The sequence below is a fragment of the Nylanderia fulva genome, unplaced genomic scaffold (assembly GCF_048542155.1).
Source record: "Nylanderia fulva isolate GAGA-0341 unplaced genomic scaffold, ASM4854215v1 Scaffold633, whole genome shotgun sequence".
NCBI lineage: Eukaryota > Metazoa > Arthropoda > Insecta > Hymenoptera > Formicidae > Nylanderia > Nylanderia fulva.
Window position 1 is genome coordinate 20,001 of NW_028190735.1, and position 10,893 is coordinate 30,893.

General features: G+C 49.4%; 2 pseudogenes; both read left to right on the forward strand.

The window, feature by feature from the left end:
* Positions 1–2,033: 2,033 nt before the first annotated feature.
* Positions 2,034–3,214, forward strand: LOC146720705 (small subunit ribosomal RNA; annotated as a pseudogene).
* Positions 3,215–8,037: 4,823 nt separating this feature from the next.
* On the forward strand, positions 8,038–9,706 carry LOC146720706 (large subunit ribosomal RNA; annotated as a pseudogene).
* Positions 9,707–10,893: the final 1,187 nt, after the last annotated feature.

Below are 10,893 nucleotides of genomic sequence, written 5' to 3' on the forward strand. Positions count from 1 at the left end.
CCGAAACGTATTTCCGTATCGTAGTATTATCTCCTCGTAGCGGCGCTACTCGCCGTCAAGTGCCCCGGAGGTACCGCCGGCGGGCGACGGACTTGGTGAAATCATTCGGTCGTCCGGAGGTGTCGCCCGTCCCGGAGGTGCCGTCCGTCCCCAAGTTGACGCCGGCCGTTATGTGGTGCCGCACGTATAATCACGCCCGTAACGAGCCGTCTCGGTTGCCGCGCGCGTGATTTCGCATCGGGCGAGTGTTCCGTACCGTAATCGCGGTCACCGCTGCTTGCGTGTTGCGTATCATCCGTAATAATTCGAAATATATGCCTCCGACACGTGGGTTTGAGACACGTTTCGAGTTAGTAATCGGACAGCGCCCTCATGTCGAGCGAGCGCCGAATAGTAAGTAACTTTCGTCCGAAACGTTTTTACGTAGCTCTCCTCGTTGCGGCGCCGTAAATCGTCGTTAAGTGTTCCGGAGGTACCGCCGGCGGTCGTCTGACTTCGAGAGATCATTCGGTCGTCCGGAGGTGCCGCCCGTCCCGGAGGTGTCGCCGGTCGGCCGTAGTTCCCGGAGGTGTCGCCCGGCCCGGAGGTGTCGCCCGGCCCGGAGGTGCCGCCCGACCCGGAGGTGCCGCCCGGCCCGGAGGTACCGTCGGTGTTTATACCTTATTGTCCCGGCATTTCGTTTGTTTCCTTCTTAATTAATGCTAATTATCGTTGTTTGACATTCGCCATACGGCTATCGTGATAATATTTTATCGTACAATATGACTTTTCGATCGTTCGCTCTCCGCGACAATGTCTCGATTGAACGCGCCTTTCGGCGCTCGCGCTCGCATACGGCCGTGCGTAGGACCGTGCGTCGCCGACCGCCTGGCCGGCCGGTTGGGTACTATAAGAGATACGTCGCGCTCGGCGCGTCGAACGAGTCGAGCGAGTCCGGACGAGTCGTAAACGTACTTTCTCGAGTCTCTCGCCACTCCGGCGTGTTTCGACCGCTCTCCGTACCGTCGCCGACCGCTTGGCCGGTCGGTTGGGTACTGTAAGAGGTAGGAGAGATTAATATTGTACGTGTCGCGCTCTCGACGTTGACAAACGAAGAATCGCCCGAACGGGTCGAGAACGGATTTTGTCGAGTCGCGACTCTGACACGGAGAGAACATTTATATAAAATGTTTGATTTGGAAACCACGAATATATAAAATAATATACGATCGTCGCAGAACGCGCCGCCGCCAAGTCTTCTCATGCTTGGAGGTTGCGTGTCTCGCGAGAACGTACGTTCGACTCTCGCGTCGTCTCGTATTCCTCTTCGCCGGGGATTACGGTGCGGCTCTTCTCGTTCGTCGCCGAACGCGCGCAAAATTAACGCACACTTATTTATTACGAGCACAGCATTGCCACGAGTCGGTGTCGCAAGACCGAATGGCTTTTATGTGGTTCGCACGCCTCTAGTGTGTTGGCCGCGCGGTTTCCTCTCGTTTCGTACGCAGCAGCGGAATCGTCGCGCTTACCGAGCATCTACTCCACGGATACGAGTTTGCGGGAAGAGTTGCTTCTTCCCGCTCGCTTTGTACGCCGTAGCAAAATCTTATTGCTGGTCGTGTGCAGTTAAACGCGTACGAACCAGACAGAACAGTCCTCGACGTCTAAGCATCGCCATCGTCGATCTAGCGTCAGGGTGAATCGCGCGGTCTCTCGAGACCGCGCATCATAACATTTGGGAGAATAAGAACACGAGTATTTTGATCTTGTGGATTTTTGAACGGAGAGGAGGAGGAAGAAGAGAAGCGGCGGCGTCGGGGGTTTACTCTCGCCTCCGTCGTTCTCTCGTACGCTTTACATAATAGCGTTAAACACAGCAGAGTGTCGCCGACCGGCTGAGCAAGACCGGCGGCAAATAAAATGGCACATACGAGCGTGTCGCGCGCGCGTCGGTGTTTCGGCATCGAACGCGCGCGCGCGCGAAAAGAGCTAGCGACGAGTCTTCGGGCTCGCTCGCGAGTTACTCCCTTGCGAGTAACCGAACACGATGCTCCCTGGTTGATCCTGCCAGTAGTCATATGCTTGTCTCAAAGATTAAGCCATGCATGTCTCAGTGCATGCCGAATTAAGGTGAAACCGCGAATGGCTCATTAAATCAGTTATGGTTCATTAGATTGTACCTACATTTACTTGGATAACTGTGGTAATTCTAGAGCTAATACATGCAAAACAGAGTCCCGACCAGTGATGGAAGGGACGCTTTTATTAGATCAAAACCAATCGGTGGCGGGCGGCTCGCCGTTCGTCCACCGTTTATTTTGGTGACTCTGAATAACTTTGTGCTGATCGCACGGTCCTAGCACCGGCGACGCATCTTTCAAATGTCTGCCTTATCAACTGTCGATGGTAGGTTCTGCGCCTACCATGGTTGTAACGGGTAACGGGGAATCAGGGTTCGATTCCGGAGAGGGAGCCTGAGAAATGGCTACCACATCCAAGGAAGGCAGCAGGCGCGCAAATTACCCACTCCCGGCACGGGGAGGTAGTGACGAAAAATAACGATACGGGACTCATCCGAGGCCCCGTAATCGGAATGAGTACACTTTAAATCCTTTAACGAGGATCCATTGGAGGGCAAGTCTGGTGCCAGCAGCCGCGGTAATTCCAGCTCCAATAGCGTATATTAAAGTTGTTGCGGTTAAAAAGCTCGTAGTTGAATCTGTGTCGCACACCGTCGGTTCACCGCTCGCGGTGTTTAACTGGCGTGATGTGGGACGTCCTACCGGTGGGCTTAGCCTCGCGAGGGGCGGCCCAACTAATATCCCGTCGCGGTGCTCTTTACTGAGTGTCGAGTCGGGCCGGTACGTTTACTTTGAACAAATTAGAGTGCTTAAAGCAGGCTACCTTCGCCTGAATACTGCGTGCATGGAATAATGGAATAGGACCTCGGTTCTATTTTGTTGGTTTTCGGAACCCCGAGGTAATGATTAATAGGGACAGATGGGGGCATTCGTATTGCGACGTTAGAGGTGAAATTCTTGGATCGTCGCAAGACGGACAGAAGCGAAAGCATTTGCCAAAAATGTTTTCATTAATCAAGAACAAAAGTTAGAGGTTCGAAGGCGATCAGATACCGCCCTAGTTCTAACCATAAACGATGCCAGCTAGCGATCCGCCGAAGTTCCTCCGATGACTCGGCGGGCAGCTTCCGGGAAACCAAAGCTTTTGGGTTCCGAGAGAAATATGGTTGCAAAGCTGAAACTTAAAGGAATTGACGGAAGGGCACCACCAGGAGTGGAGCCTGCGGCTTAATTTGACTCAACACGGGAAACCTCACCAGGCCCAGACACCGGAAGGATTGACAGATTGATAGCTCTTTCTTGATTCGGTGGGTGGTGGTGCATGGCCGTTCTTAGTTGGTGGAGCGATTTGTCTGGTTAATTCCGATAACGAACGAGACTCTAGCCTGCTAAATAGGCGTACCCTATGGTATCGCGGAACTTTTGAAAGAAAATCTGCCCGATTTTTTAGAAGAAGTGCCTCTATTTGAAAGAAATAAAATGTTCTTTCAACAAGACGGTGCTTGACCACACAACGCCAGGATTGTAACAAACTACTTGAACGAGCAGTTTCCTGGACGTTGGATGGGTCGGTATGGCCCGATACGTTGGCCCGCAAGATCCCCGGACCTTAATTCTCTTGATTTCTTTTTATGGGGATACTGTAAGGAATCAATATACAAAACGCTTCCCGAGAACGTCGACGACTTAGAAACCAGATTGCGATATGTAATTTGGAATATCGAAGAGGAAGTAATGGAGAACGTCCAATTAAATTTATTTAAACGCATGCGAGCTTGCATAAGGATGGATGGTGGTCATTTTGAGCACCTATTATAAATTAATCCGCTCTTTTCAGAGCGACCAAAGTCAATCCGCTCTTTTCAGAGCGACCAAAGTCAATCCGCTCTTTTCAGAGCGACCAATACATTTATACATGGAACATCTTGTTCGCAAAACATAATCATTTTTCTCACGTCTCGCTTAAAAAGAAAGGGCAAAACGGGCGGATAATGTTAAGTCATTAAAAAAAATGTATTATAACGTAAAAAATTATAATACGTTATAATATGCCTTTTTTAATAACATAATTATTATACGTTTTAATACATGTCTCGCGTCAATCACATGTTCGGCAACGCCGCGTGATTGTTATCGTCTAGACGTGTCGCGAAGCGTCGCGACGCGTTGCGTCATCCGTCGCCGCAGTCTGTTGTCGTGTCCTTGCCGTGTAAACAATTGTCGTCCGCATCGAGTAACGTGTGCCTTTTTACAAGTAATTTTTAATAATTAATCGGTACACTGAGAGAATTTTCTCTTAAAATTTACCCTAAAAGTTATGGTAATTGTGAGACAATACGGTATGAAAAGAATTTTATTAAAATTTCTCTGATTAATATTTATCACATTAAAAATAATATCTATCACAATAAAATATGAAATATGTGTGATTAATTTTACTAAACTGTATAGTAAAATTAATCAAACATATTTTATATTTTCTTGTGATACATATTATTATTTTTAATATAATAAATAGTAGAGAAATTCTAATAAAATTCTTTCCACATTGTTGAAGATTCGTTCTTCGGATCGAATCCTCGAGGACGATCGAATTTTCTAGAATGTTTTTTTGTTAAATTCCTTAGTGTTTACGCCAAGGAAACACGTGAAACCAACGTGTACACTCGCCGCTAATTGGCGTGTGTACATCGCCTGATTTTCTGATGGTCCAATCGAGGACCCCGATCGGCTGCCGCCCTACGCGAGCTCCGAAATTCGCGCAGCCCTCGAGTCAGTCCTCGAGAGAGCGAGCGCCGAGAAACATAAGTCTCGGTACGCGACGAACTTGTAGAAAGTGAATAAACTAATTTATAAGAGTTTTAACAAGGCTCTGTAATATAAATATAAATTTAACGTATAAGACGGGCAACAAGAGCCAAATCGCGGATGACAATGCGTTATCCTAACGAAACTAAATAATTTTCCGTTAGAATTAAATACCGGTGCACAAGGCACCAAATTTTACTTGGACACGGCCAAGATTTTAAAATATGAAATAATCTCATATTTGAGATTTAATTTCAATACCCCCTTTAACCCCCCTATGGAAAATAACTGGCTTAAAAAATGCGTTTGTTTACCAACATTAATATATATAACAGAGAAAAGTATAGAATCGAAAGGATCTGAATAGCTCAGCTGGAAGAGCAGTCGCCCGGCAAGCGAAAGGTCTCGGGTTCGATTCCCGATTCAGCGATTTTCGGATCTAAATTTTTCTCTTGCATTCATTTATTTATTTTCCGAAGGGGGGTTAAAGGGGGTATTGAAATTAAATCTCAAATATGAGATTATTTCATATTTAAAATCTTGGCCGTGTCCAAGTAAAATGTGGTGCCTTGTGCACCGGTATTTAATTCTAACGGAAAATTATTTAGTTTCGTTAGGATAACGCATTGTCATCCGCGATTTGGCTCTTGTTGCCCGTCTTATACGTTAAATTTATATTTATATTACAGAACCTTGTTAAAACTTTTATATTTGATACACGCTGGCTTAAAAAATGCGTTTGTTTACCAACATTAATATATATAACAGAGAAAAGTATAGAATCGAAAGGATCTGAATAGCTCAGCTGGAAGAGCAGTCGCCCGGCAAGCGAAAGGTCTCGGGTTCGATTCCCGATTCAGCGATTTTCGGATCTATATTTTTCTCTTGCATTCATTTATTTATTTTCCGTAGGGGGGTTAAAGGGGGTATTGAAATTAAATCTCAAATATGAGATTATTTCATATTTAAAATCTTGGCCGTGTCCAAGTAAAATTTGGTGCCTTGTGCACCGGTATTTAATTCTAACGGAAAATTATTTAGTTTCGTTAGGATAACGCATTGTCATCCGCGATTTGGCTCTTGTTGCCCGTCTTATACGTTAAAAATCTACTATGTTAGGCAATATTCTCCTCTTCGGCGTGGTTTTCGAGCCAGGTATCGCATTTATGACTTTGTTATTCGACCCATCGCATTGTCGGTAGAATTTCGAAACATGTATAATTGTATTTGCGTGCTCGAACAGCCGAAAGAGGCGAATATTTGCTAAGGCTCAGTGCCTATTGAAAATTGAGAGCGTCTTTATAATTTAGAAATATTTACTCGAAAATTGTAAAAGGTTTTTTCACCTTCTGATTACTTGCCCTCGTTATTCGATCGCAAGGAATTATTGCATTGATCTCTTGTTTGATTTCTTGGTTGATTGAAAATTGATTTATTGTCTTCATCGTACGTTGAAGACTACCGTTGGCTATATTTCGCATATTCGCATACGTTCAAATGCGAGGCGGGCGGTATGTTTAAAATTGTCACGTATTTTCGGAGCGACGAAGCAAGGTTAATCGTAGAAATTGAAAATATTCGACGCCGAGATGTTATTCCGGTTGTTTTCGATTCCGCGAGCGAGGAATCTACAAAAACTCGCCTTTGTCTCGCGTTTCGGAGCGTGATGGGGCAATCGTCCGCGAATAGGATTTCAGCACGTGTGCCACGCGTCGATCGGATGAGCCTTAGCTGCCGAATTCCGCGAGGATCAAAAATGAGTCTACTCGAGGAGTCTGAACTGAAGAGACGTCTCCGTGTATATCAGCGAAAAGAGCATCGCGCGAATTTATCTCGTTCTAGAGCGAACTTCCGCGTTTTAATCTTGTCTGCGAGAGTTTTGAATAAAACTGCTTTGCCTCAAAAGTGAATTTCTCCACCTTTACAATTTTCTCCGCATCCAGTCTCCTTCGTATCTACGAGCCGACTTATAAATAAATAAATTTGCCTCTGCGCGGAAAATTAAAACAAATCGAAGGTTCTCGCACAACTTGTGAACTGCAGGACACATGAACATCGACATTTCGAACGCACATTGCGGTCCACGGATACAATTCCCGGACCACGCCTGGCTGAGAGTCGTTTTAGTACCCCTTAACTACTTGCGCCCGAAAAGCGCGCACGGCCACGACGCGGGCGACCAGAGAATGTGCGCGCGCGTCGCCTGTGCTCTGTGCAACGCTTACAATGGGCGTACGAGCGATCGTTGGACGTTCGCCCGAGGTGTCTGTGCCGCGCCAGACCAGCCGCGGCGCAAATCCTTGAGTCGTCTTGAAATGACACACCGAAATAATAATGAGAAAGAGAAGCGCACAAGCGTGTCAAACGTTGGCGAACGCACGCCCAGAGAATGTTGGCGCGAATCTAAGAGGGGGAGCGTGTTTGTGTATCCAAGTCGTGTGTGTACGCGAGAGCCGAGGAGAATGGGATGAGAGTAAGAGCGCGAGCGAAGGAGCAACAAACGGCCAAAAAAGGGTCAGGGCGGTGAATGGCACGCTTTCCCTAGAGCGGGCGTGGCGTCGTTGTCTCCCGAAAGTAGGTAGCGCTATGACTCACCGTCTCTCCTCTCCGTACATCACACAGACTGACCGACTGCTCTCGCACTCTGTGCCGCGTCTCTTGGTGCGATAGCGCTCGCGCGTCTCTTATGGCCGAGGCGCCCTTGCCCGCACACATAACGGTATACGGAGAGAAATATACGGCGAGTGTCGTCCGGCGGAGAGGAGCATTCGTAATCCTTTACCTCTTTACGGAGAAGGGTTTTTGAATCGCGAGCCGACCCGCGTGTCCGAGTCCACGAAATTTTCGTTAAAGCAAAAAAAAAGGACGGCGCGCCGCGTCGTGTACTCGTCGAATCGATTCCGCCCGAATTTGTCTATAAAAGAAAAAGGAGAGCCGAGAATTTCGAACCCCGCGATATATCGTCTCCATTACCACAAGAGGGGTGTGCGGTTAGCGCCCCGGCGATTGAATTCCGCGTATTTCGTGTGCTGCCGCTGTGCTCTCTCGTCGACGCCTCTCTCTCGCTCATCTATATATTATAGAAGAGAGAGACGATGAGCGACGCGGAGGAGGCAAAACGGGCTATACGCAAACTCACTATGCGCGCACGACTCAGGCAGGAGAGATACCCGTGAAATTAAGCATATTATTAAGCGGAGAAAAGAAACGGACCAGATTTCCTTATAGCGGCGATGCGAACAGGAAGAGCCCAGCACCGAATCCGCGGTTCCGACGCCAGGGAAATGTGGGTTCGAAAGGATGCTTATCCCGAGGTGCCGCGTCGCGTCCAAGTCCATTCTTGAATGGGGCAAATTACCAGTAGAGGTGCCAGGCCGTAGCGACCGGTTGCGCGCTCGGGAGAATATCTCACTTAGAAATCGGGTTGTTGATGCAGTGCAGCTCTAAGGGGTGGTAAAAAACTCATTAAGGTAAATACGACCACGAGACCGATTAGCGACCAAGTACCGTGGAGGGAAAAGTTGAAAAGAACTTTGAAAAGATGAGTTCAAGGTACGTGAAACCGGTTCAGTGGTAAACCTAAGAAACCAACAGATCGAACGGGGAGATTCATCGTAGCGGCCGCGTGCTTCGCGTCGGTCGGCGGATTTTTGTCCCGCGAGTCCGTGCAAATCGATTGTCGAACGGGTATCGGGGCGGAAAGAACTAATTGAACCATATATTAGCTGGTTTCCTCCGAAGTTTCCTTAGGATAGATGGCACTCGGCAGTTCCGCCCGGAACGCGCGCGAAGTCTCATCTGGTTAAAGCGATGATTAGAGGCTTTGGCCCAAACGACCCAACCCGTATTCTCAAAATTTAACTGGGTGAGATCTCTGGCTTTCTTGAATTATGAAGCACGAGCATCTTCGAATCAGAGTGCACAGTGGGCCTTTTGGGTAAGCAGAACTGGCGCTGTGGAGATGAACACTGCAAACGCCGAGTTTTCAGCGCCCACTTCGCGCGCATGGACACATGAAACAGGCGTTGGTTGCTTAAGAAGCGAACGGTGGCCAGAAGTCGGAAACTCAGCTAAGGAGTGTGTAAAACTCACCTGCCGAAGCAACTAGCCTTGAAAATGGATGGCGCTGAAGCGTCGAGCTTATACTCTGCCGTCAGCTGGCAAGTGGGGCGGCAACCGACCGGAATGCGGGTCGTTAGTCTTCTCTCGCGTCGTCACGAAGCCCTGACGAGTAGGAGTGTCGCGACGGTGAGCGCAGAAAAGTCTGGGCGCGAGCCTTTGCCTGGAGCCGCCGTCGGTGAAGATCTTGGTGGTAGTAGCAAATTACTCCAGCGAGGCCCTGGAGGACTGACGTGGAGAAGGGTTTCGTGTGAACAGCCGTTGCACACGAGGTCAGTCGATCCTAAGCCTAGGAGAAATCCTATGTCAATGACGGCGTTACAATATACTCGAGTGTCGAGAAATAATAATAAATATTATACGAACGACACACGCCCGTCGGGCAAAAGGGAATCCGGTTCCTATTTCCGGAACCCGGCAGCGGAACCGCATTACAATTCGGGCCCCTGTAAGAGTGTTTCGTCGGGGTAACCCAAACTGACCTGGAGACTGCCGTCGGGAGATCCGGGAAGAGTTTTCTTTCTGTATAAGCATTCGAGTTCCCTTTCCTGGAAACCTCTAGCAGGGAAGATAGGTTTGGAACGCGAAGAGCACCGCAGTTGCGGCGGTGTCCGGATCTTCCCCTCGGACCTTGAAATCCAGGAGAGGCCACGTGGGAGGTGTCGCGCCGGTTCGTACCCATATCCGCAGCAGGTCTCCAAGGTAAAGAGCCTCTAGTCGATAGAATAATGTAAGGTAAGGGAAGTCGGCAAATTGGATTCGTAACTTCGGAATAAGGATTGGCTTCTGAGAAGCGGGGCTGACGTGCCGGGCCTGGGCGAGTGAACGGTCGGCGTTCTCGCGCCGGTCCCGGGATCCGAGCTCGGCTCCGTGCCTTTGCCTCCCGCGGATCTTCCTTGCTGCGAGGCTTCCGTGGCGGCGCAAGCCGTCGTGGTCGTCCTCTTCGGCCCGCCATTCAACGCTCAGCTCAGAACTGGCACGGACTAGGGGAATCCAACTGTCTAATTAAAACAAAGCATTGCGATGGCCCTCGCGGTGTTGACGCAATGTGATTTCTGCCCAGTGCTCTGAATGTTAACGTGAAGAAATTCAAGCAAGCGCGGGTAAACGGCGGGAGTAACTATGACTCTCTTAAGGGAGCCGCCGATTTTGGTGGTTTCCATGCGCCAACCCCACCTTCCTCGCGGTGAGGAGTCGGGCAACGTCGGAACCAACCTCCCGGCGGCCAACGGGGCTCTGGCTTGGCGGAGCGGCAACGCTCCGTCCGGGTCCGTGGGGTTGCCAGCCCTTCGGGTCTGTTTACGGCAGGCACCACAAGAAGAGAAAAATATAATCTCCGGCGGCAGCCTCGGGCCGCCGGTCCTGTCGTCCCTTCGCCACCCTCTCCTGACCCCTCTCCAGGCTCTTCTCGTCGGCCGCCCGCTAGGCCACGACGCCGCCCAACACTCGCTGCCCCTGTCCCTGCTCCCCGCAAGCCACGCTAATTCCCATGCCCACACTGTGATCCGTGCGTTCACCACGAAGACCGGACTCGGCTCGGCCTCCATCGCCGATGTGCACACGAGGCCATCGTCAACGAGGAGGTTAACGTCGAGAGGGTTAACCGCCAATGGAGCGACGAAGAGAAGCGCATGATGACGAGGGAGGAGGCGCTTGCCGCGAATCGAGGCGTTAGGTTTATGAATCAAACATCTGTTAACCGTCGTTCCGATTATGATCGATTATAATCGCCCGTTTATGAAACATGAAAGCGTAGGCGAGTTAAGAGATTGCGAGACACGGTGGCTGCATCGCTGGCCGCGCTGACGAATTTGAGTCGACCGGTTGCTCAGTGGGACGATATGCTTGTTTATTGCGTCTCACAAAAATTCTGTCAAAAAACGCGAAGCGAGTGGAACTTGAAGTG